General features: G+C 42.2%; 1 long non-coding RNA gene across 2 annotated transcripts in view; it reads right to left on the bottom strand.

The window, feature by feature from the left end:
• Nucleotides 1-18,546, bottom strand: part of LOC106843438 (uncharacterized) — a 73,323-nt gene extending 54,777 nt beyond the window's left edge. The window contains exon 1 of one of the 2 annotated variants that reach the window (XR_001401203.3): nucleotides 17,844-18,546. This is a non-coding gene — a long non-coding RNA (uncharacterized lncRNA). The remainder of the gene's footprint in view (nucleotides 1-17,843) is intronic. The other variant, XR_006518255.2, reaches the window with a different exon arrangement.
• Nucleotides 18,547-27,589: the final 9,043 nt, after the last annotated feature.

The following is a 27,589-nucleotide window of genomic DNA, read 5'->3' as shown; positions in this document are numbered from 1 at the left end:
AAGTCATGGTTTTCTAAGCCACTATGTTTTGGGGTAGTTTGTTACACAGCAATAGATAACCGATGCACTGCTTTTTTAAAAAATAAACTCTTTGTTTTAACTTAAATATATGTTAAAAGAAAATTTTTTCTCACTTCCATAAATAGAAAATTAGTGTCACTTTTTACAAAACTAAACACAATGAAAGAAAAACAAAGCAATGGTATTCACTTCTATCCAGATGCCTAGAGAAGCCTCTATATTAGTTCCTCCAAATGTCAGGGGCATTAAAGATACGTCAGAAGTAAACTTGAACACTCTCCTTGGTGTAAGCTGGACTGAAAGAAAATGGAATGAAAATAACATGCTCATTCTGAAACATGATATTATTTAGTGCTCTGTCACCAAAAATCATTATCTTGCAGCCCTAGATAGTAATTAGTAATATAAGTGGTAAACAGCTATGGCAAAAATTGTGGGGAAGCTACTCAAATGACTGACATTTGGAAGATGCTGCATTAACCTAACACCTAAATATTGAGACAGGCAGCAGGCAGTCAACATTTTTAGTGCCTTCTATACAACACCACACTGCTAAACAGAGAGGGTCTGAATAAAAGATGAACGATAATGCAATCCTGTCCTAGAAATGCTTATATTCTAGTAGAGAAGACAGTATGTAAGCAAGTAGTTATAACACATTAACCATGGTAAATGTAATTGTATTAGATTTAAACTATAAAGCCCATGGACTCAGAGTCCAAATCCGTAACATTTTGTGTAAAAGTTTGAGGGTAGATGGCTATTTCTGAGCCCACAACTTTCATCAGATTCTCAGAGCAGTCCAGTGGAAAACATTCCATAATTTAGGAAACATTGTGTTAAATAATGCATAGTATTGTGCTTGGTTCAATTGTTTCTACCTCAGGACTTTTCTAGATTGCCTAGACATTCTTTTTTAGTTTATAATTTTGAAATCAAAACTCTGAGCTTCTCTTTCCTCTATGCTTTTACACCTTTCTCACATAGCTATACAAAGGTTCTCTTAAATTCCCTGATGACCAGACTCCCTAAAGAGCTCTACCACATTTTAAACTCTTTGAAGCTAGAGACATGTATATAACTTCCTGCCTTCCATTATCAATAAACATCTGTTAAAGGAAGAATAAACCTCCTTGAACTCTGGCAGGAAGTTTTTCCTGCTGTCCAGGACTGATTAAAAACGTACTTTCTATTGCTCAGACTATGAACACTGAACATGTATTTAATTTCAAATGTGTGCATGATAAAATATTTGGAAGAAAAAGCACCAAGTCCTTCTTGCCATGTGTTCTGTGTGTATATTCATAAATGTCTGCCTGGACTGGCATTTGACGTCTATCCCCGTTTAGGTCAATGTTGACTATTTTAAACGGTGTGGGGACCGTGTTTATTTACATGCTGCATAAAGCAGCCATTGCAATGTTGTTCACACACGGGGCCTGGGGCCTCTCCTGGGCACGCAAGAGCTGCTGCTGATTTATGTTTTCCTCAGTGTTTCTTCTTTTATCCTATTCCTCCAACAAAGCAAATTTGTTTCTCTCTGGAACTTAAATTCAGTGGAAAATATAGACCTGTAAAATTTTAGTACTGTCATCATCAGAATTTTTTTTTAAATTTTTTAGCCATGTTGTCCACTGAGTGAGCTGAAGTCTCCTCTGTTCAAAGTTCTGGAAGGTTTGACATTTAAATTTATTCTAAAATAGTTTTTGCATGAAAAACCAAGAAACGGAGGATTGTGGTTTGTACCTTGGCATGGAATTTTATGTGAGTGGGAGAGAAATAGAGTGTGGTATGGAAGCTGTCTGCGGGATGTACTGGCACTGACTGGGGCAGGACTGGCCGAGTGGCCAAACAAGCACATAATTCATATGACGAATTCTAGCTTTTGCCTAATCCTCCACCCCCACCCTCCTCACACACGACCAACATATATGGAAATGTTAGTAAAGCCGTCACCTCATTCTCTTCAAAATGACTGATTCGCCTCATCCCCATGCCGGAACTTTTCCACAAAGGAAGGAGACCTTCAGGGCAGGAGGGTGCAAAGGGCAGCCAGTCAAAGTGAGAACCCCCGCAAAACTTTCTGTGAGGGGATAGAATTCAACATCTTTCATTCCATAATGTTTTCTAGTGGGAGTGCTTCTGAGCCATAGGAGCATCAGTGGTTTGGCTCTGAAAACATTTTACTTACATATATATAATTTTATGTACATATATGTATGCATATATGGTATATTACATGTGTATATGTATATATATGCATATACATATCCATATGTACATACATATATATACCCTCCAAACTTGACTTTTTCCTAAATACTTTTTAACCTAAACATTAACTTTTAAGGCATGTTTAAGTATCATCTAAATATACTCCTTGGTTACAGGTGTCCTACTTTAGTCCTTGAAACACCCTGTTCATTCATCTATATCTCTGAACCATTTTAATAACACTTCATTATAATTCAGAATTTGAACTGATTAGCCATGGTGTGACACAATAGTTTATGAAGACCTAATACACATCATGTGTGTGTAATAGAAAACACCTGACACTCGGAATGTATAGCTCATCTAATACAAAGTAGCACATTTTCAGGAGAATGCATCATAATTGGGTAACTGCCAGATGGATGCGAATGCCTACCTCCAGTGGCCACTCACAATGATTGCAACGACAGCCCTTGAAACAGCAGGCAGAGTTGTTTTCAGCCTAAACCTCACATCTTTTCTCTTAGAGCTTCTTCCAAAAGGGAGCAAAGTAGATGTGTACATGTGTGTGTGGGTTTCCTGCATTGAGGGTAGAAATTCTCGAAGTAAATGTTAGGCGGTGCCTGAGATGCTAGCACAGCAGGTGAAGAAAGCAGCGTACATATAGAGAGGGTTAAACTAGAGGTCCTGGAAGGTTCCTTCCAACTTCAAAATTCTACTATCCTCTGGTTAGGGGCAACTCAATGAGCACAAAAACCTGCTTCTCCCAGATCTAAAGAGCGAAAGGAACAAGTGGAGTGTTCACCAAAAGGGGGTTAGAGGCTGAACAGGCAGGAAGGTGCTGTTCACGTGCAGCCCCTCCTAGGCTGTGGTGGGAGGAGCAGGCTCCGGGTGCCCTATCCCTCCACTGAGTGAACAGTGTAACAAGGCCATCTGTGCGCAGCACGCTACTGGAGATCCCCTCCACCTGGGGAGGACCCTGTGCGCCTAAAGGGGCTGTGCGTTCACAGAATCTTCACACACAAGAGCAGGAGAAAGACACCAAACTGGAGTTTGGGGAAGTAATACATCCCTTCCCTGTTTCTTCCATCCAACCTGAAAACGGTGGGGAAGAAGCCAGAACCAGTCAAAATGCTGATTCAGTTCTCTGCTCTATCATTTATCTGTGCGTGACCTTCTGTTAGTGGCTAAACCAGTCTAAGCCCAAGTTTTTTTAAACTGCAAAATGGACAAAAATGTAGTATTTACTTTACCAAAACGAAGGGGTGAGGACAAGAACACACCTATACGCGTGCGCCTATGAGGGGAGAGGCAGACGGCTGGCCTTTCATGGAGTGCTGTAGTGCACATGGTACAAAGCACAGCAGATGGAACCTGAGTCTGTCAAATATACCAACTGCTGGCGAGAGGCCAGCTGAGCCACACTGAGTGGATGTCTGTGCTCCCACCCACATAGGTCCCTCTGTGCCCACACCCCAGCCTCCCTCCTGTAGCCACAACTGAAGGGTTCGTGTTCTTGCCACTGTGCACTGGAGCCCATCAGCTCTCACCTACTCCTAGACATTGCTCCCCCAGGAATTGTCCACTCGCTCTTGAATCCTTGAGTTGTTATTCTCTCCCAGATCATTCCCAGCATACAAATGTGCTGTAATAATTCTTCCCATTTAACAATAAAAAAACTTTCCTGGTCCCACATCCTCCTCCAGCTCCCACCCCATTTTCTTCCTTTTAAGAGTAAAACTCCTCTGAAGAGTTGCCTATAGTCTGCCTCCTGTCCAGCTCCTCCCATTCTTTCTGGAATCCATCCCAAACAGCTTTCACCGTCATGACTTCACCACAACAGTTCCTGTCGAAGTCACGAGTGACCTCCATGCTGCCGCACCTAACAGTCAGCTCTCAGTCCTCCTCTCACTCACCCCGTCAGCCACACTTGACATGCTTGGCCACTCCCTCTGTCTTCAAACACTTGATTCACTCAGCTTCAGGGACTTCATTCTGCTCAGAACCCTAGAATGGCATCCTATCCCACTTGGAATAAAAGCCAAAAGCCTTATAACGGCTTAAAAGGCCTGCTTTGATTCCTCTTCTGGAAATGCTCTTCTTCCAGATAACCATAGAACTCCTGCCCTCAATTCCATCAGCTCAAATATTACCTGACCAGTCTGGAGGTCTTTCCCTAGATCCCTGGGTAAAAGAACTGGCTCCCTGACCTCCTAACTCCCTTACCAGAAGATGAATATTATCCTCTACATTATACAACCACAGGGTAACTTATTTTATATAAGCTTGTTTTGTTCACTGCCCTATCCCAGCACCTACAACAGTGTCTGCACCTAGTAGGGATTCAAGTGTTTATGGGTTGATTGAGTGATGGAATCCTAAGCCCTGGAAACTGGACAGAAGCTGTGCACATAACCAGCCTTCAGTGTTTAGTTCAGAGAGGAGAAGTTGTCAGACTACAAGTGGACAGTGCAAGAGACGTTCTGTACACACTATTTATAATGAGCTGCATAGATCTCTCCCCATCTGAGGACGAGGCAGGGCAAAAGCAACATGGCGCCTTTGAAAAGATTCCACAACACCAAAGAAAATTTTGATGTCTTGTTTGGTGTCCTAAACAGAGATGTATGAAAACACGATCTCTAGGAAATAAGAGGAAATTCAAGAATGAATAGACTAAGATGAAAGGAGAAAAGAGTATGAAGCCACTGGAAGAAAAAAAATTGCACAGAAACTCAAAATGCCGTATCAAAATTAAAGTATTCCTTTGAAGCAATATGATCATAACTGGTACTGCAGAAAATCGTTTGCAGTGTGGATGGATAACGTGAGTGGCTCTTCTAAAATGCAGGACAAAGGTGAAAAAATGCATAAATAAGATTAAAAGAAATTTTCCAATAATATTAACATTAGTATCTTCAGTGATTTTTTTCTTGCTCCTATAAACTTTTTGCTGTTTGTAAACTTTCTATATGTGTAGAATCATAACAATTATGGAAAAAAGGGAAAGGAAAAATTTTGAATATACATCTTAAATTGTTTGTTCATACTCCTTTTTTTGAGAGGACAGGAAATTACTCCCTAACCTGCTGTGCCCCTGCAGTCCAGCAGTGCTAGTCTTTCCCTCTAGCACTCAACTACCTAATTCTGAAGTTCCCATAAAATTCATTCTATTGGAAATTACCAAAGGATTTGGCTTTTTTCATACGACTGGATCCCAGGAAGGTCCCAATACTCTGGGTGAAATTAGGAGCGCTGAGAAACAAGCAGGAAACTTAGGACACTGTTTCTTCATATTCCTCTACCTCTCATGGTGATGTGTGCACAACCATTTTGTTTAAATGCCTGTTAGGATGGAGAGTGCCAATTCCACCTAAAAGTACACATTTCGAGTAAGGGATAAGAAAATGTTCCTAGGCTACCGGGCCTATGTGAATATTAGAGTTCTAATGGAAAATCTGCCTCACAATTCTACACCCCTAATGTGGTGGCCTTGGCTGCTGCGGGCATGTTTCCAAGACTGCAGTTAGGGCTTTTAAACTTCAATTGGCTCTGTGAGCATGTAGTGCTATTACCTTCCCTCCTTCCCCAAATTTGCAAGCTCGTTTCTTCTTAAATGCTCCATGAGATGACGCATGAATGCATTTTATTTCCTCAATGGAAATGTAGATGCTGCACAGCTGTTAGATGTGAAATCACCAGGTGGTACTTGGAATCAGGAATCAAGATGCCGTTGCCAGGGTAACCACACATTCTTCTAGCTATGGGAAGAGCTGCCATGTTTTCTATGCTCTTAGGAATATATGTTATAAAAGGAATGGCTTAGTGCGTATGATTACTTGCTATTTAAAAAGAATGCCCATTTCTTCCTAAACCAGTGGAATATTTTTTGATTATTCATATGCCTGAAAAAAAGCATTTTATCTTTTCAGGCCATCAGGTCTTATCTTTCTTTGGCAATAGAATTGTAAGGATCCAGTAATAAGTAATATTTTATGCTACCCATAATGTACTGGCACATCTCATTTTATATATTAGATAGATTCATTTAAAATACACAGCGAGAGCTTAGTATTTATACCACTGTGAATTCTGTATAAGGAAATACATTTATAGAATGTATTCAAGTCATCAGTTATGAAAATCATTATTTCCATTCACAGGAGAATCTCAGCAATCAGAAGCTAGTCTTCTGAGATCCCCAAAGGTGTACTGGAATTGTCAGACCTGTGGGGTGGTTTGGGACCACCGTGGCAAGGAAGAAGCAGTCCCACAACACCCAGAGCAAAGCAAAAAGAAGCCAATGGCACAAATATTCTCCCTCCCTCCCTTCTTTTAAGAGCAGCGTACTGATCTCCTACTCTGTACCAGGACTGTGGCAGGTGCTATGCGAGTTTCCCTAGGGAATTAACCAGCAGTGGAGGTGCAGGTAGTAAGACAGCCTCATTTTCAACTCTACTAGATTTTGTCAAATTGTTTTCCAAAGTGCTAGGGTCAGTGAAATTCTCCCATGAGCAGTGCATAAGATTGCTCTTTGTTCTATATCCTCACCAACACTTGGTCTCTGGTGAATGTAAAATCCCATCTTCTCATGGTTTTAATTTTGCATCGCCCTGATGTTCTCACAATTACTGGCCATTTGGGTTTCTTTTCTGTGCACTGCCTGTTGATATCCTTCACCCATTTTTCTTTTGGGTTGTCTTTTCTTTACTGATTTATGGGGATTCTTTATATAGTCTGTGCATGAATTTCTTTTATGTTTAAATCTCTTGCTCACTTCTCTTTCACTTATATGTTTTTTAACTACAGAAGTTTCTAATTCTAATATAGTCAAGTTTATTTATCCATGTTTTTAAATTTTTTATTACATTTTGTAAGAAATCACTACCTAACCCAAGTTCATAAAATATTTTCTTTTAGATGTTTAAAAATTGTGCTTTTCACATTTCTGTCTTTATCTATAACTGATTTTTGTGTATGGTATGATATAGGAATCTAATTTTACTTTTTTTCCTGTTATAAAAAATCCATCATGAGCCATCAAACTTTTCCCTAGTAAGACCTCTTATATACTGCAAATGTTCACGTATGTGTAGATCTGTTTCTAAACTTTCCATTCTGTCTCATCAGCATGTATCTCTAAGCCTTAGCCATTACTATCCCGCCTTGATTACCACAGCTTCATAAGTCTTGATATCTATCAAAGAAAAATTCTGCACCTTGTTCTTTTTCAAAATTATCTTACCTATGTTTGGCCCTTTGCTATTCTATGTAAAATTTAGGATAGTTTGTTGAGTTGCTATCATCATCATAAGTATTTTATGCGATGGATTATGCAGCTGATTTTTACATACAAAGGTTAGTCAGATAATATACAATCTAATCACTGGGAACTGGACTGCTGACTAAGTTATATACACAAATTCTGAAAATGCCGTAATCCCAAATCATATGAAAAATGATTGCTGTATGACTTTGGTTGATTATGAATATTGACAGACTTTGAGTAGGAGGCTTGGCCATCTCACACTTCTTTGTATAAGGCTATCATCAGCAATCAGTGGCTAATAATTCTTTCCTCTCCTGGTCAGTGTCAGGAGCTGGTAGTAGCTTCCACATTTCCTGAAGACACAAGAGGAAGTGCCACCACTGGCTCACTGGCCCATGTGCAAGGTGAGTTTGAAAACTGTCCCACCTCATCTACACTGCTCCCTAGCACCTGCATGCTGCCTGCCCCTCAGAGTCCTCAACATTAATTGCACTTCTCAGATGGGATTTAAATTAGTCTTTGCACATCTTCAGAAACTCTGGACTTGTCACTGCCTCAATACCACAATGCAGGAATCTTACAGAGCTAGGATAATGCTATATGCATGTTCACATTCCTCTCGTATGTTTCTACATAACGGCACTCAGAAGTATCTTTTTAAAATTACAGTAACTCAGAGCCACAATCGCTATCTCTGTCTTCAACAAATGCTGGGCATGAACTTTAAGCATATTTTATGCATCAAGCATAGTGTTGGATGCTTTGTATACATTATTTCAGATGATCCTTATAGCAATCATGCAAGGTAGATAACATAACCTCGAACTCGTAGGTGAGGAGACTGAAGATCAGAGAAGTGACTGCCTAAGGAAGGCGGAGTAACGAGCAGGAAGTGCTCGGGTGAAGATTCGAACACAGATGTTTTCAGGTTCCGAAGCCCTTGCTCCTTCCTATACCACTTCAGTCTATGTCGAAACCTTCTGGTTTAAAACAATAAACATAATGTGACTATTTGCACTTACGGATACTTATTTACAAATTGCCATTTGCCCACATGGTGAACAACTCAACCATTTATTTGAAATGTATTAAATGCCAGGCACGGGATATTCTTCAAGCAGCTCAAAATTAACCTAAGTGTCAACATACCCTGGAAAAAAGTTAGAAAAAGTGAAAATGTCAGATTAGCTGGGGCACATGATAAACAAAACAGATATTCAAGGTTCTCTGACTGATTCCTTTGAAAGGCTGCAGATATGCTAACTACTGTAAATTTTGCCCAAGAGTTATTTACTGTCCTTTTGTCTAGTCTAAGTTGAAAACCCTAAGCACTTTAAATCATTCCAAAAGATTCTGTAAATAAGTTGGGACAAATTCACAGGCTAGCTACCAGTGTAGATATTTCCTACCACATGAGCCATGCTACACATAATTAAGCAAGCAAAAAGATGTTTCAAAATTGTAGTGCTGGCTAATCTCATAGAAAATATGGGGCCAAACCTCTCTTTTTAATCAATAAAAGGTGAACAGCCTGGTTCTCTTTCTATATCTTTTAGGTAGAACAGTATGTGGATCTCTGAACTTCAGTTTTCCACTGTGTAAAAATGGAGAAAATCATAATAGCCATCTCAAAAGCTCAGGTGGATTAAATGTGATAATGCGTTTGGCGAGTACCTGAGAAATTGTAATGTGCTCAGTGCGTGTTAGTTATTATTAGACAGAAGTTTGATAAGCAAAACAACTGTTTCTAGAGCTATGCTTACACTATAAGAGAGCTAACAAGCAGAGTTCCTACTCATTTCAAAATGGAAAAAACCAAGGACAGGGGATGGGAATGGAACTGAAAGGTTTCTAAATGAGTAGGGATAAGAATAGAACAATAGAAGCTATTTCAAGTTTCCCTGAGAATGAGAGTAAATATATTTGAAACAATAAAACTTCAAAGTGCCTTTCTACAGGTGGCACTCTGTGGGAGATAGGAGAGCTTTTACCTGAGCCACATCTTCCAAAGTTCAGAACCACGGAAACTGTAATAGAAGAGTCTGGGAGGTAATGTCAAAGAATCAAGACTTTCTGCTGTGTTTGGTTGAAGTCCAAACTTTAATGTGATTTTAATCTATTGCACGTCCAATGAGTAATTTTAACTGTGGATAATACTGAAAATATTGGATGAGAAACAAGAGAGGCCAAAACCCACAAATCTGATGAGGCCATTCCTGACATGATTCCATGTCAATCGACTGACTGGTTTTTAGCCAGGGCCTTTTCCAAGCACTTGGGTCTTTCAGTTACAGCTTGCAAACCATTGGAAATAAAGGAAAATGCATCATCTTAAATCATAAGTACATTAGAAAATAAGGAGCAGTGGCATTGCAGAAATATGGTTTATGGCTAAAAGGTTCTAATATTCTGGTGCCTTTCTCGTTTTTAGACTCATATAAGGTTCAGCAGGACCTTAATCCTAAATTAAGTGCCTTAATAAAACCTCTAATAGAAAACAGTCTTAGACCGTCAGCAAGATGCTTGTGGATTATCTTACATAGCAATTAGCAATTGCCCATTGGATTCAATGACAAAAAACACTGACCCATCTCTTCCCCAACTTCAACTACTTCGGTAGACTGACTGAACAGAATGAACACTTCTCCCAAGCTGAAGCATAGGAAGTAATATTTCAAAACCCTGCCTTCAGGGCTAACACATTGAATGTGCAGTTTGTGAACTGCACCAAATCCTGGGTGGAGGAGTTGCGGGGGGTGGGGGGGGGGGGTGGCTGAAACCCCACCTGTACTCCACTTGTCAAGCCCTGCACCCTGGGATGGGACGGCGCCAGCCAGGAGAAAGAGGAGCCTTCTCCAAGCGGCAGGCCCCAGGAGTCTGAAGAGCTGCAATAGCACAAGGCTAATTGTCATTAATAATGGACTAGTGGGCCCTACCTGGCTGACTCAGTAGTGATGCCCTAACTGACTTAGGGAAAATCACAACTTTTGCATTTCCTCCAGAGGAAGCCCTTGACATTATTAAACTACAAACGCTTGACAATCCACACGCTGACTATAGTCCATCTCCCCTTGATGGGTAACACCAAGAGTCTTTATCTCCAATAGGAAATAATGTAAACAAATCATTATCTAGCGAGACCCCAGCCTGAGGCTTTAAGTAATGGCATCCCCCTGCTCCACTTTCCTCACCTTCTTGCCCTCCAACTTTAACCCCATTTGGATTAGCCCCAGTTCAGCACCCTGAAGATGTTTCACAAGAGAGGATTAATCCCAAGAATCATGTTTCCTTTAACTTTAACTAGTGATATGTTGCTTAAGCTGCCACTTGATATTAGCATTTCTGACATAGCAAGGATGCATTTTGAGATTTTTTAATTTGTTTAAGCTTATACTTGCACAGTGCTTACTATGTGCTGAGCAAGGTTGTAAGTGCTTTCTTTACAAGTACAGACTCATTAAATCCTCACCAGTTATTACTCATCCTCTAACATTTATGAAAACTGAATCACGTGGCTGGTAAAAAGCAGAGCCAGGAATCAAGCTAGGCAGTCTGGACCCAGAGTCCCTGCTCCTACCTAGATTGCTTGACTGAAGTTGCCACCCTCATTGCAACAAAACAGGAACCTATGAAGATTATGTTTTCCACTATTTCTTCCCAGTGATTAATGCCCTAGGTTAAAGTCTTTGGCGAATAAATGCTGTGGTCCTTGAAGCCAGATATAATACTTAAATTTTTAAAAATATTTTTTAATATCATATCAAAAGAGTGTCTTAGGATGGAATGTTCTCAACTAAAGTAAGCAAACACCAGCTAAGAAGGTTTCCTTTATATTCAACAGAAAACATAATTTCTGTAGACAAATCTGAAATATTTTAAAGCAAAATGAAATGCCCACCCTCAGCTCACCACCTTCCAGGGCCCAGTGATACAAAAATCCCATACTCTTAATAATAATCTGAGTCATTAGAGAAGGCATTCAGCACCTTTTCTCTTCAATTCTTCTTTGTAAATTCAGGTTACAAACTTAGAAGTAAGAAATTTCGCATTTAAAAAGGCGAGGGAGGGGGGTCTTTAACCAGCACTCCCCATGAAGTTTACTCTTCAGAATCACACGCAGCTTGATCGGTCAGAAGAAGGAAACTAGAATACTACTTCTTAGATACAGATTCTCATAACTCTTCTAAATGAAATTTCCAGGACAAAGGAACTTAATGATCGTTAAACCAGTACTCAAAATGAACTTCTAATCATTGTGAAAGATAAATGCATGTGTGAATACATGTGTGTATGTGTAAATATAAATGTTTTATATAGTTATCATTAGCTAACTTGAAGCATACTGCAAATTAAAGCCAATTTAGAAACAACTTTATAAAGTAACCAGGAATGACTAGTTAATTAACTAACTTCTGGCTTCTCCAAAATTCAGAGAGTGAATTTCAGCCTAATGGGTTAAAACCATAAGTACTAGGTCCTTGCTGAGAGCACATCTGGAATCACTTTATCCTGGAACTGTTGTATAATGAGGTGCTAACATAGCCAACTACGGCTCACCCCCCACCGAAGTGAGTGTGTGTGTCCTGGACTTAACCCCTTTTCGGTAGCAAGGTCAAATTCCAAAACAGCTTGCCAGGGATCATGTTGGCAGGAATGTGCTTGTTTTGGAAACCTGTAAACCAAAATATGCTCATCCTCAAGAAAAGCACATCCTGCAGATAACAGGGACCAGCCAATCAGTGTTCTCAGATATCTCAGAACCGCTGGTTCTCATATTCTTCCCCTCTTCCCCATATCAAGTCCATCTTCTCTTCAGCACTACTCGAGAAACAAAAGGCAATAAGCAAGAGGTTGTAACGAGTCTGAACAAAATACCAAACAGACCAAGACATTTTAGGGAGAGGCAATCTGGGAAGGAGAAGGGCGATTTTTCACAATGGCATTGATGAAGCATGGATTTACTATAGATTTTATGGCTGTCAACTCACAAGTGTTCTAGTAGAAACAGATTTATCTAATGGTTGAATAATTAGATTTATTAATTCCTATAACGTGACACTCTGAAATGGAATGAGGAGGCAAGAAACCTGGGTTCTGCCACTAGTCTTGCCACTAACCAATAGTTCAACCAGCAGAAAGTCATATTCCTGCCTGGCCTCAGCTGCTTCCCTCCATAAAATAAGATTAGTCAAACAATCTCTAAAATCCCTGCCAATTCAGAAACTATCCTAGACTCAAAGTCTCTCACTGAACCTCAAATATATATAGGTGTGTGTGTGCGTGTGTGTGTATAAGTGTATGTGCACATGGAGAGAAAGGGTGAGAGAGAGAATCCAAGCCCCCTATTGAGGACTGAAGCAGGCATGCAGATCCAGATGCTGCTCCACGCTATTCAGAGACAGTTCTTTAGTTATCATTTCTTCCTCACACAGGCCTCACAGGGTGCTCACTGCGACAGTTCCCATCATCTACACCCATCAGTCTCTCTCATTTCTTCCCTCTTCTTAACCACTGTCACACCAAAAGACACATGGTACAGTGCAGAAATCTGCAAAACTGTAAAAACGATGGCATTCTTCTGCCTAAATTTTTTTCATTTTGAGAAATACAGCTATTCTCACTTTAAAATGTTATCTGTGTTAGCATAATATGAGTTCATTATTTTTAAATGAATTAAATATGACTCAATTTCTAATATGGTAACTATCAATAGATATAACCCACCCAAACAAAACTCTTTGTGGTCCTCAATTATACCCACATAAATAGATATAACCCTCAAGCAGGGGCAGGGGGGCTCCTAAGACCAAGAAGTTTGAGAACTGCTAGTGTAGTGGTTAAGATCACAAACTCCAGGGTCAGACTGGCTGAGTTCAAGTCCCACTTCTACCACTTAGGAGTTGTGACATTGTGAATAGTTGCTCAACATCTCCATGTCTCAATTTCCTCATCTATCAGATAGAGATAATAATAATAATAATAGTGCTTACTACATTGCCATGATTGCCATGAGGCTTAAAGGAGATGATACATGTTCTGTGCTTAGAACTCCTGATGTTATCCATCCTTCCCTGATGGCCTTCCCTGCCTCTTCACCCACCTCCACTGCCCTGTTCTCTCTCTCTCTTTCTCTCCCCACTCCCTCTTGTTGGTTTGTTTGTGCTTGGTTTGGTTTGATTTGGTCTGATCTAACTACTGCTGCCTCTGCCTTAGGTCAGCTAATGCCTATGACTGGCACTGCTTCTCTGACAGCTAAAGCCTAGGTCCCCCCACGACCACAACCACCACTTCCCTACCCCTGTGCTGGGGCAGCCAACTGTATTTCGAATTTGCCCTTCACAGAAGCTCCATCAGCAAAAGACAACTGGAAAATCAGAGCAAGCAACACCAAGTTTTTAAAAACATGCCATGTCAGACGAATTAGAATGTAAAGTAGAAACTTTAGCCTTAGGAATAATCAATGAATCACAAAAAGGAAGTAGAGAGAAAATGCAAGGACTTACATTCATTCCTTAAAGGAAAAGGTGGTATTTACCCAACCTGCTTCCAAATTTGAACTATTTTTTCACAGCCTTCCATCTCCTTTTTCAAATTTTTCTTCCACCTCCCACAACACCCACCCTCCACCCCAGCAAGGAACCTTCAAACCATCAACTGGCTTAACTATTCTGACGAACCTGATTCCCATTAAGGGCATGTGACTGATGGCCATTTGATTTGTAGGATGTCTTTGAGTTTTATTACTATAAATAATCATAATCTTTTGTTTTCATATTAGTTTTCAAACCTATAAAGTATTTTCACATAAATTTTCCTTTAATTCTTGACAATCGGCATGTTATTATTCCTATTTTACAGTTTAGGAAACTGAGGCTCAGAGAAGCTAGCAAGCCTGCCCAAGGCCACAAAAGTTTGAATGGACAGAACTGGAACTGGAGTACAAATGAAACTGGAGAATTTTAAAAGACGAGGAGAGTGGGAGAGATGTTCAGCAAGGAGGGGCGGGGCCTGGTGGGGAGAGATGGAACTGGACTATTTTTGTCAGGGGGTTACCACTTAAGCAAATTTGCACGACTGTGGAAATAACCTCGACTAACTCCCCAGGGTTTTCACAGCTTCTTTATCACCTCCACAACTCAAGCTATACATCCTCCGAGAATTCCACAATTTATTTATTTATTTATTAATTTGTTTGTACAACAGCTACCTTGATATTGTTCTAAGGAGGAGTTTAAAGAAGGTACACCAGGATGTTTTATATTTGGGCCACTTCTGAATAGAGTGTTTGTAAATGGAGAACTGTCTGTATTGCATGTGTGATGTCATTAAATATATATTTCGTCAGTCCAAAACTATCTGGCATTTGTCCTTTACCAACATTACTGAGTGTTCTAGTTTCCCAATCGTGGGAGCTTAAAACATACAGCCGAATCTAATGAATGTCAAAGTTGAGAAGTGACTCAAAGATTAGAGTGTTTTTAAACAGAAAAAAATTAAAATTCACAAAGGATCAACTGGGATAAACAGTCACTTTTGGGAAATACAAGAGGAATGCTTTTGAACCATCAGTACTTCTGAATATGTTTAAATGTCTATTAACTTAAACACAACTGTTAAGTAAGAAAATTTCCTCATATATGAAATAACAGAAAGTGAAATATGAAAATGATGTTCTTTGTACATAAAAGAACAATCTTATGCTAAGGAATATGAAATATTTTTTAATAATAATGATACAGGGGCTGGCCCCATGGCCGAGTGGTTAAATTCACACGTTCTGCTGCAGGCAGCCCAGTGTTTCATTGGTTCAAATCCTGGGCGCGGACATGGCACTGCTCATCAAACCATGCTGAGGCAGCGTCCCACATGCCACAACTAGAAGGACCCACAGCAAAGAATATACAACTATGTACCAGGGGGCTTTGGGGAGAAAAAGGAAAAAAATAAAATCTTAAAAAAAAATGATACAGTTAAGCTAATAAAACTGCTCTTTTATCTAATTTTTTGTAACTTCTCAGCTCTGTCCAATAAAACTTCCTGCAATAATGGAAATAACTATATCAGTGCTGTCCAATAGACTAGTCACACATGGCTATTGAGCACTTGAAATTTAGCTAATGCTACTGAGGAACTTAATTGTTAATTTCATTTAATTTTAATTTAAATAGCCTTGTGTGGCTAGTGGCTGTGTATTGGACAGAGCAATTAGAAGGTCTCCTTCAGCAATAAAAAAACAAGTCCTGACTCTCTCATTCTAAAAAACCCAAATTGTAAGATCAGGATTAAGGCCGTGGTTATTAAACCTCTCACCATTCATTGGGTGCTGAAATCAAGTTAGCTAACAGGACACAGAATTTTTCAGAGGTGGTTTTTGTTCTTACTTAATAAACATCAAAAAACTACTTTGTGCAAAATAACAATTGGGGCAATGGGATATATACACACTCAAAGAAAATGTACATCCCTGGCCTTGGGCAGTTTATATCTAGTGGTAGAGACAGACAGGTATGTAAAAAGAATGCAAGGAAATGTAAGAAAGGAGGAAAGGGGAGGGAGTTCAGTATGGACCAAGAGTGGACAGAGACTGTGTTTCCAAGGTTACACTGGTCTCACTGTTTCTGTTAAATCCCAATTCAGTACATCCTAACAAGATAAGGCTGACAAGTAAACTCATCCTTTTAACCAGTATTGCTGAATTCCTATTTCAGCATAAACAACTGTGCTGAGCTCTGGGGACACACTGTTGAGCAGGACACTTAAGAATCTCCTGGGAGGCAGAGCCACGTGAACCACCAATGAGAATACAATGTGGTAAGTGTCACCACAGGTGCAGACTCTGAGAGCCACACAAGAACACAGAAGGCTTCTAACCCAGTCTTGGGTGTGTCGGGGAAGATTTCAAGGACAGAAAAGAACGTTCCAGAAAGGCAGGAAAAAAAAGTCTTGTAGCATCTTCCTATTGAATTGATCCTATGTTTATGTTTCTTTTGGAAATTTCCTTTCATTTGACATTATGTCATCGACCACTTCAAGGTACACTTCTTGATCACTTCTTGAGTACATTTGAATCAATTTATATTTATCGAACACTGACGATTAAAAGCCTCATCATCAGGGTATTATGTTGAGTGAAATAAGCCAGACCGAGAAAGACGAACTCTGTATGACTCCACTCATAGGTGGTAGTTAACATATGGATAAAGAGAACTGATCGGTGGTTACCAGGGGAAAGGGGGGGTGGGGGGAGGGCACTAGGGGTGAAGTGGTGTACCTACAACATGACTAATAATGATGTACAACTGTAATTTCACAAGGTTGTTAACTATCATAATCTTAATTAAAAAAAAAAAGCCTCATCGTCATTTTCCTAGAGAGCTTACCATATACCAGGGCTAAAGGTATATGAAGACAGACCTTTCTCCTGATTAAAATGAGTTCCTAGGTCAAATATTTCAATAATCTTCCACGTCAGAAAAATGTAATGCTGCCTTGGATGCATGATTTCTTCATAAGAGTTTCTTTTCTAAGTTGTGTGTGGTTTTTCTATCCAAACTAAATTTAGACATCTCTCCAAAATAAACTTCAGGAAGGCTAAATAAATAAAAGGGAACAAACCTACCAAAATGTAAATTTAACATTTCAATACAATTATGTTTGTTAATAGGGAATTTCTATAGCATAGTGACCACAGCATGGGATTTACCTCCCACAGCCTGGGTTGGATTCCAGTTCCTCTACTTGCAGGCTGGATGGCCCTGGGGAAGTTATCTAACTTATCCTTGCCTCAGTTTCCTTATGAACGGAATGAACGAAGATGGAAAAAGACACAATAATAGCCCCTACCTCACAGAGTGGATGACAAAATTCAATATTCACATGTTCATAAAGAACTTAAAATAGTGCCTGCCCTAAGCACTACATGAATATTAGCTATTCTTAGTAATTACAATAATTCTAATTGCAGAAACCTAGGAGAAAACGATACACACAGTTCTAGTGAAAAAGTTTAAACCAGTGTGGAAAATAAGGGACATCAGCAGGTTCGCCGGCTTCCTCTAGTCTGTACTTTGGCCTCCAGGTTGGGGGGAGAGAGCGCCCCCCGGAAGAGGTTTGAGGAAACCTCAAGGGCAAAGCCACAACGCTTCTTCCCACACAACGCAGTTGGTAAACAAAGACCTTAACGTTCTAATTCAGGCTAGTTTTTTTTTTTTTTAATTCACTTCGCAGGCTTTGATGGAATGACTCGAGGAAAAGGAAAAGGTCACAATTACTAGAAAGAACCCAAAAGGACACGAGAGATGAAATAGTTGGAAGACTTCTGTAATAAATGTTTCCTTACAAGAGCAGAGATCCGGGCGCCGTGTCTGGGTAATGTCTGCTCAACACAGCAGAAGGATAAGAGGAAATCTTTGGGATGCCGATTTGCCAAAGTCTGAAGGAGGAACCATCTGGAACCAGCGGCACTACAAATCCCACGTTCCCCGAAGCCTCAAGGATTTCCTCGTGGGTCTGGGGGGTTAATCTGACAAATAGCAGTGGCTTTGGGACTCCCAGGGCACAGAGGTTGGGCCAAGGCCTCATCCTTTCGTCCCTCCCTCCGGTGCACGCTGTCCACAGGCACAGCTCTCCACGTCAAGAGCCACGTACACAGGCGCGGACAGATGCCAACAGAGTGTGAGCGGCCCCCAGGCTGCGGCCTCCCGAGCGGGGCATCCCGACGCGGCCTGGTGCGTCCCCAAAAACTCCGCGGGACCCCGAGGCCCCCGTGCGGCGTTCCCCAAAGCACCTCGCGATTCGCCCTGACGTCTTAAAACTCTCGAGGTTTTCCACGTCGCCGGCGAGCGCTGGGCTCGCCCGGGGCGAGCCCGGCGGGCGCGCACTTGGCAGCCTTCCAGCTGGCCCACCTCGGCGGGAGGAGGCGTTGGCGGGGCTGAGAAAGGCCAGTGCCTCCGCACCTCCAGGATCCTCTCTCCTCCACCTCTCCTCTCGGGCCCCCCCATCACCTCCATCCCCCCACCCCATCACTTATCACTTCTCTCCTCTCCTTCCACCCCTCCCCCTTCCTCTTCCTCTCCTCCGGTTTCCCTCCAATCCCCTCCTCCCCCTCCTCCTTAGCTTCTGCCTCCCTCCTCTCCCCTCCGCTTCCCCGCCCCGGGGCTCCGGAGGCGGCGCCTGTGACTCACGGTCACGTGGGCCCCGGGCGCGCAGAGGCGGGTTGCGCCTCGGCAGCCCCGGCGCTCCGAAACTGAGTGGAAAATTTCCTGAGACCTACTGCGGCTGCGCACCCGAGGCCCCGCCTCCCCGCCCCGTCGCCCCCCTCCCGTCCGCGCCCCCGCCCCGCCTTCCGGCCGAGGCCCGGCCCCGCCCCTGCGGAGGTGCCTTCCTCCCCCGGCGCCGAGCCGCGCGCGCCCCGCCCGCTGCAGCCCTCCAGGCTGGCGCCGCCCGCGCTGCGAGCCCGCAGGCTGGCCGCCCTCGTTTCCTTCGCGCCGCGTCTGGAAGCGCCGCGCCGCCGCGCGGCCTTGCCCCCGACCTTGCGTGCCTGGCTGGCATCCTGAGGGGCGAGGAGCGGCGTCCTGGCGCCTCCGCCTTCTCCTCTGGGGCGCCGCAGCCCCCTCAGGCCCGCCACCTCAGCTCTGCATGACACCGGGCCGCGCCGCCTCCCTGGTGGAGTGGAAGACAAAGGGACGGGACAGTTCTGATGGGCGCCTGTCTTCTACTCGTTTAACGCACTGTGTCGTCGTTCACACAAAGCATTTACACGGCCCCATTGTGTTTTACTTAACCCCACTTCACCACCAGGAAAATAAACGAGTTATTTACCCTGTCCCATAACATTCCCCACTTAGTTTTTCCAAACACGAATAAAATTTATTCCTGAAACAGCAACTCTGGGGAGTTTGTTGACCTCATCCACCCAGGGGTGACAAATGGCTACACAATGACATTATTTCATTCAAAAGGGGTGTGTTATGCACGTGGTTCACCTCAAGAAAACAAACATATTTAACAGTTTCAGAGCCTGGCTGGTTCTAGACTGTCCCTTTGGGCGGGTGTCACTGAAAGCAGAGAGGGTGGAGAAGTCGTATTAGCGCCAAGTGCCCTAAAATGAGATTGCTTGGAACCGGATGCTGGCGTCTTCATCAGACACAAGGTGCCAAAGATTCCAGACAAAACAGTGGGAATTTTACCTGAGTAAAGATCCCAGAACCAAGCCCAGATATTAAAATGCTTTCCATCTAAGAACCAGAATGGCAGGTATATTTTAATAAATCCCTATTTCAGTATCTTAGCCCTGGGCAAACAACGATCCAGAAACGGACTGAAGGCCAGGAATGAAAGTCCACTGTGGACCAGGAGGGTTTTGAATGAAACACATCATTCAGTCCCTGTCATTTCCCTTTGGACAAAAAAACAGACCACTATTAAGAAGTGTAAAAATAAAGGTATTTTTAAATCACCGTATTTTCGAAAATTGTAAAAGCCTGAAAATGTTAATTTTTCAAAAGAACGGAGCATAGTTTACTATTCGATAAAACGTATCAATCTTTTCTCTAAGTATATATACATCTTGTTTTCTAGGTTAATTCTTGATCCTTAGTGTAACCTTGGCACATTCCGAATAAACCATAAGCATGTATGTGAGAGCTCACATCTATGATTTTGCTTTCGCATTTCACTTTCCAAGCCACTTATTGCTAATGATCAGGTGTCAATTTACTCAGTGAAAGAATCATGGTCAATAAATCCTTCATCTTTCTGACGCTGTTTTCATTCACATTCGTTAGTATTATACCACACCTAGCAAAATGGACCATTCCCAGGTCACATGAAAAGACCAGTGGATGAATACTACAAAAAGTTCACTAGTTAAGCCATTCCTTCCCCCTTTTTTGGGGGAGGAGATGAGAAAAACAAACTACTGACACTCTCGGAAGTTCTACAATCCTGATAGATTTGAATAAATTTATATTAAAATGTCTGTAAAACTATCTAAATATTTCTGAAGTTTTTTTTAAAGTTGAGTTTCTGTGGGCACCATAATTTTCTTTTTCTAGCTGAGAAATGAGGTGTGCACTTAGAAAACATGAATGCTTGCCAACGTATGGATTCAAATACAATGTATTTTTTATGCATGACTGTGTTACCTACTTCAGGACAATAGGATCTGAGACCTCTACAGCAGTATTTCCAGGAAATGTTCTCTCTCATAATAAAATTGACTCACAGAATTGACACCCCTTTCGTTTTCAGTGGATGTGTTCCTGTCTGCACATGAGTCCTGAAACCACAGCAGCCAATGTGTGACTGTGACAGGAGACATCTCCAGCATGCCAAAGATGTCAGAGTGAAAAGATGGTGAGCTCTCAATCTTTGAGGAGATTATCAAGGCCAAGAATTAACCCTAGGACTGCCCTATCTGTAGATTTCCCATTATATGAGCTAGAAAATGTGCTTATTATTAATTGTATATTGTGTTTCTTGCAATAAAAAGTTTTCTTCTGCTGACAACTTTGCTATGATAGCCAGCCTCCAGAATGGCCCCTAATGATCCCCACTTCCTGGTATTTACGTCTTTGTATAGTCCACTCCTACGCTGACTCAGGGCTTGCCTTTGTGACTAAGAATATGGTGGAAATATACAGTGTGATTTCCAAGGCTAGTTTATAAAGGCATTACAGCTTCTGCCTTGATGTTTCTTGGATCACTTGCTCTGGGCTAAACCAGCTGCCATGTCATGAGGACACTCAATCAGGCTTGTGAAGAAGCTTTCTTGGAGAGGAACCAACTAGCCAGCACCAACTTGCCAGCATGTGAGTGAGTGACCCTGGAAACAGATCTTCCAGCTGCAGTCAGGCCATCAGATAACTACAGACCTAGCTGTCTGCTGACAACAACCTCTTAAGAGACTCCAAGCCAAAACACACAACTGAACAGCTCTTGAATTATTGATTCATAGAAACTTTGAGAGTTTCAGTCGCTACATTTTGGAATAATTTGTTACACAGCAATTGCTACCTAACAGAGTATACCTCAACACCAGAAAAACATACTAATGGCACCAGTGTGCTGACGAAGTTAATACTATGGCTTTGGGCTTTGGGAGCTGTCTTACAAATATAAATACAACCCTTCATTTGTTGAGCACATATTAAACATAATCCCAAGAATAAAATGTACAAAATGATAAGAAGGAAAAAAAAAGACTATAAAGAGGCATTTGTTGAGGAACCTGGAAAAGATTAATACTAAGAAAACATGGAAGTCATTGGAATAAAGGGAAGGGTGTGGTTTGAAGGGAGATGGGCGGGAGGCAGTGGGAAGAATTTCACTTTTTCTCCATAATGCCAATGTCCATACTTGAATTTTGAATAACACTGTGTGGACAAGAATGTCAGGCTGTGTATATAGCAAATGGGCATATCAATTAGGTGAAAGGAAGCCATTAGAAAGCAAGTCTTGAAATCAGTTCTCATGCTTGTGGCTTACGGAAGACTGGGCTCGAGAAAAACCTGTCCTTTTCCACCATCAAGCCATTGCAACAGACGCTTAGTCAGTTTATTACGTGCTAGGCACGGAGGGATAAAGTTAAATGTACTAATTCAACTAACACTTAGTGAACTTGTTGGGGCCCAGGGCAGGCCACCCCAAAATATCCCACAATGGCATATTGATTATTTTGAATTAAAGTTACTTGAGAAGAAGCCAATGCAAAAAAGACCAAAATTTTGACACTCCTGTCTCTGTTCCCCCTGAAAGCAGGAAATAACTCTACCATGTGAAACGTGCTCTCCTGGCATCCTTATCCCCAGAGCTGGAGGATTCAGGGCCAAGAATCCTGCATAAACAAACCTTCCTAATTTACTGCCTCAAGCCTAAACTCTGTTTAACTTCCTCTCTTATTACATACCTCAAACCTAAGTTTCATTCCTCACCAATTTATTGTTTTTTGGTGTAAGAGAGATATATACTGCCTGCTTTGTTCACTCTCTGAGCACCATTTCTCTATGATCTCCAATACATATAGATTAAATTGGGTTTTCTCCTATTACTCTGGTCTTCTGTCAATTTTTTTAGTAGTCCAGCCATAAGAACACAAGAAGCGTAGAAGGGAAGAATTTTCCCCTCCCCAACAAACTCCTTCTATGTCTTGGGCACTGTTCTAGGCACTGAAGATTCAATGGTGAGCAAAACAAAAGATTTTCCCTCATGGAGTTAACATTCCAGAAAGGGGTTTGGAAGGGAAGATGTGGTAAGGGGTGGGGAGATCATAAGCGAATAAACAAATGATTAAATAATATGTTTTCATACCATGAAAAAATGCAATAAAACATTAAATAGGAAAATGAGGAAATGGAGATTACATGCAAGTGGCAACTTTTGCTGAGACGGTCAAGGAAAATTTTTTTTTGAGGAGGTGATATTTGAGCTGAGACCTAAATGAAGGCAGCCACACAAAGATATAGGCAAGGAGATTTCTAGGTGGAAGAAACAGCAAGTGCGGAGTCCTGAAAAGGGAATAACTTAGTGTGTTTTAGGGACAGAAAGGAAATCAATGTGGAAAGTACATAGCGAAAAGGGAAAGAGCGGTAGGTGATGAGGTTGAGGAGGTAGGCAGGAGCACAACCAAGTAAGACCAGGATGAGTGAGGAATATAGATCTTATTCTGAATCCAGTTAGAAGTCACTGGAGGGCTTTAAGTCAGGGAAATAATTTATCCCTTTAAACGGGGATGTGATTTATGTTCTGAGATCTTTCTGACAGCTGGGTGGAGAATGGACTGAGCACCAAGAATGGGAGTCCAGAGATGAGCTAGGCTGTGGCTCTTGCAGTGATCCAGGAGACGGGTGCTGGTCGCTTGGACTGGGAGCAGAGCAGTGGAGATGGTAAGAAGTGGCAGGATTCTGAATATATTTGGAGGCAGAGTCCTTAAGACTTACTGATGGATTAGATATTTGAGGAAGAGGAGGGCACAAGATGACTCCTTGATCTGGAGCCTAAGCTTCCTCGTGAATAGTGGTGTTATTCTTCTAAATTGGAAAAGCTGAGAGAGGAACAGTTTTGCTAGGGAAGTCAAGAGTTCTGCTCTGGCCAGTAAGGGATGATATTAGATAATACGTTCATTTATCATATAAGGCATATTAGATAACATATTTCCTCCTGGTCCTAGAGAAACTCAAAACTATTTACTCCTGCATTTATTCATTCAACAAAAATTACTGTCAGGCACTGTTGTAGGTACTGGAGCTAACAGTGATCAAAGCAGATTAAACCCCTGCCCTCATGGAGTTTACATTCTAGTGAGGGAGACAATAAACAAGTAAATAAATAAAAATATTTAACAAAATTTCAGGTGGTGATAGGTACTATAAAGAAAAAACATATTTAATTCATCCATATATTCAAAAAGTACCCTCTTTTTCCAAGTGACAAGGCTGGGTGTGATTAGCCAGATTCTACCCTGAAAAGATCCTAACATAATATCTAGTACATAGACAACACAAAAAGAAGTGCCACAAAACGATACATAAACAGCAGTAAGTTCAAAGCAGAATGAGATCAGTTTCAAATGGAAGTATCAAATAAAGAAAACTTAGTGAAAGGTGTGGTATTTAAGTTGGGCCTCAAAGGAAAGATACAGTTTAGATATATAGCAATGACCGGGAAAAGGAGGTACGAAAAACATTCCAAGCAGCAGGAAGAGTTTGAATGGGAAATGGTTTGTGTTGAGAACACGGAACAATACTTTTTGGCAAAAGCATAGGGTATACAAAAGAGAATGTATTTATGATCTCTGGCCAAGTGCCAAAATTTAGCAGCTTAAAACAACAAACATTTATCATCACGTCTTTCTTTGGGTCAGGAATCTAGGCTGCGCTTTAGGTCTTCTCACTAAGGTATCAGCTGGGGCCAGAGTCATCTCAAGGTTCAACTCTACGAGATCAGCTTATAAACTTACTCATGTGACTCTTGGCAGGCCTCAGATCCTCTCTCGCTGTTGCCAGAGACAATAGTTCCTTGCCACATGAGCCTTTCCAGAGGACAGTCCACAAGATGGCAGCTGGTTTCCCTCAAGGCAAAGGAGGGAGAAAATAAGATGGAAGCCAGAGTCTTTTTGTAACCTAATCCTAGAAGTCATATGCCATCACTTTTGCTGACTAGAAGCACAGCACTAGTCCAACCCATATACAGGAAAAGGGGATTACAAATGGGCATGACTACCAGGAGGTGGCATTCTTTGGGAGCCGTCTCAGCAGCTGCCTACCACAAGAAACAAGGAGGGATAAGGGTGGAGAGAGAGGCTAGGGCAGATCAAAGGAAGCCGTGAAAGCCCACCTGAGAGCGAACTATTCAGTTGGAAATGGAGGGTAGAGAAAAGCAAATTTAATGTTTAAGGCCACTTCAGGCAAACTGAGATGTTGCATAAATAGAATTTTGAGGAGCATCCTAAAGACCAGCTGTCTAACAAAAGTTTGGGAAGGTTAACTCATTGTAGCCCCCAGGAAATGAAATATCTTATCAGGTGATAATGATCAAATAATTCTACAGAAGATAGCTATCTACCCTCACTAAAAACTTCTAACAACCTACCTTGACAATGCATTCCTGAAAATCCAGAGCTGACAATGGATATTTGCGATTATTTTTCTATCTAAGGATAGTTTTGCTCTCAGGAGCTTTCAAAATTCTTTGATCCTAACCCACAGAGAGAAATACATTTTACATCATAACTCAGAATATACACATATGCATAATCAAAATTAAAGTTTTACAGAACAGTGCTTAGCATTACTATATATGGCATACTGATATCTTTTATTACATTTTATTTTATTGCATTCAAGAAAGAAGCTCACAGTACCCACTAAATTCATCACTATCCACTACTGGGTCCCATTCTGCAGTTTGAAAAAATGCTATTCTTCTAAAACATTAGTTTGAAATAAAGCAAAATCGTAGCTCTTCTGACCAACAAGCGCTTGGTGGTACAGTTCCCCAGAAATTGGGTAAGGGCACTGTGTCCCCTGCATTCTAGCTCAGTGCATAACAGCAAAAATCCAAGCACATCAGGCTTCAGTTGGATGCCACTTGAGTTAGCAGCAATGCCTCAGATTGGCCTTTGAAAACAAGAATCAGACTGGCAATAGAAAAACAGACATTTCAATGCCTGCCCCTCTTTTTTGTCACTTACTGTTCAGGTTCTTATCAGGCAGAGGTCAGAACAAGATTACAGCCCTCTCCCCCAGCACACACAGACACACATACACTTGTCCTGAATTTTACAGGGTCTCTTATGCATGCTTTGCAATACAAACCACCAGAAAGTCCAAAGGACAAGAGATCTAGTTGTGAGAGACTTGCCAATCACAACCACCAACCCTGAGGGCTTCCTTAGCACCTCTTACTGAGCTGGAGACTCACCTGGATGAAAAAGTGGTTTAAGACCTTTTGATCCTTATCAGTTGAACCTGACATAAAGGAACTTCCCTGGAGTCCTCTAACCCCTACTAAGATTGTTCTCCTGACAAGAGGAGTGGATCGGTGTTTAAAGGGAATCTAAGTGGAAAAAAGATAAGGTTTTTCAGCCCCCGTTCTGTGTCAAATGGCAAACCTGCCTTCGGAGAGTTCACAGTCTCCCTGGGGAGAAAGGACTACAAACTTGAACAATTTTAAGTCAAGACAGCGGAGGTTTTAAAAAGTCCTGCACCACACGGTTTGGAAAACGGTACTTGCAAAAAGAGGGGTTAGACCGGAGGGATGAAGGCGGAGGGAGGTTTTCCTGAGGCTCAGTGACTAAGCCTTGAGGGATGGTGAGGGGAAATTGGGCACTAACGCCAGAAAGAGCATTGTTTAGGTGAGACTGGTCTGACCAGTAGAAGGGGTGGGGAACATAAGGAAGTAAAGGGGAAATCGGGTCCTCCCTTGGCAATCAACTCCGGTGCAGGCCCAGGGCACACGCAGCCTCATGTGCCAGGGAAATAAGACAGTTGTACAGATTTCCTCAGGAAAACATTGAAAGCAAAAATTGTGATCACACCCAACCCTTTCCTCTGTGCCCTGCCCAATGTCTCCCACGTCCTCAAAAGGAAGAGAGCAGTAGGTCAAACTCGTTTGTTTATTCATTCATTCAACAAACAATTCTTTCTCGGAAGGGGCCTTTGTTTTCAGCAAGGGACGGACTCTTGCCTTTCCGGCCGCACCGAGTATTCCACGGCGAAGGGGCCCCCTAGTTGCAAGAGCACATCGCCACTGGAGGGGAAGCACCAGGCTCGGGAGAAAGTCTCTCAGACCAGCATTCCAACGGAGGCAGCACCTCTGTAAATACAAGGAAAGAAAGGCGAGGAGAGCGAGAGGAGCTCTCAAATTGGGGTGGGGGTGGGGTGGAAGGAGTGAAATGTGTCCGCAAAGGGAAAACTGGGGACTCATACACCTCCTCAGAAGAGCCGGTCCCCCCAAGCTGAGGCCCAACCGCGGCTTGGGGTCTGGCTTGCTGGTCAGGATGTAGCTTTTCCCCTAGTAGCGTTTTACATGTTCAGACAAAAAGGATATCCCGAAACGGAGCTGCCAACCGACCTAATCAGGCTAGTTTGGAAGAGTTGAAAGCAGGTCTAGGTGGAGAAGAAAGAACGAGAACAGGAACTGGTCATGGAGACACGTTGCTGCGTTAGCCCAAGTTTGCTAGGGAACCCCCCCCCCCCCACCGTGCAAATCACAAAAAGAACAGGCAGGAAAGGGTAGGGTGGGCGGGATGCGTCCCCAAAAAACCTTGAGGTTTTAGAAAGCAAAGAGTGCTGGTAACTCGGGAGGAAGGGAATTTGAAGGAGAAGGCTCCTGGGACACAACCGCATGTGTTGGGCACCGTCGGGGCTGAAATGGATAGGTGAGGGGCGCGCGGGGCTCTCTCCAGGTGGGCTACGAAACTGGGAAGGGGATTCGGTTTTGCGGCAAGGAGGGGTGGGGTGGGGCGGGCGCCAAACCCCGAGCCGGCCGGGGAGGGGAGGGGAGAAGAGAGGAGGGGCAGGAAGGAGAGGGAGAGGAGGGCAGGGGAGGGGAGGGAGGGGGCGGGCGGGGGCGGAGCCTGCGGGC

Source organism: Equus asinus, chromosome 22 (genome assembly GCF_041296235.1).
Source record: "Equus asinus isolate D_3611 breed Donkey chromosome 22, EquAss-T2T_v2, whole genome shotgun sequence".
In the NCBI taxonomy this organism is placed as follows: domain Eukaryota; kingdom Metazoa; phylum Chordata; class Mammalia; order Perissodactyla; family Equidae; genus Equus; species Equus asinus.
Note: the sequence above shows the minus strand (reverse complement) of the source record. Positions and strands in the feature narration are given on the sequence as shown.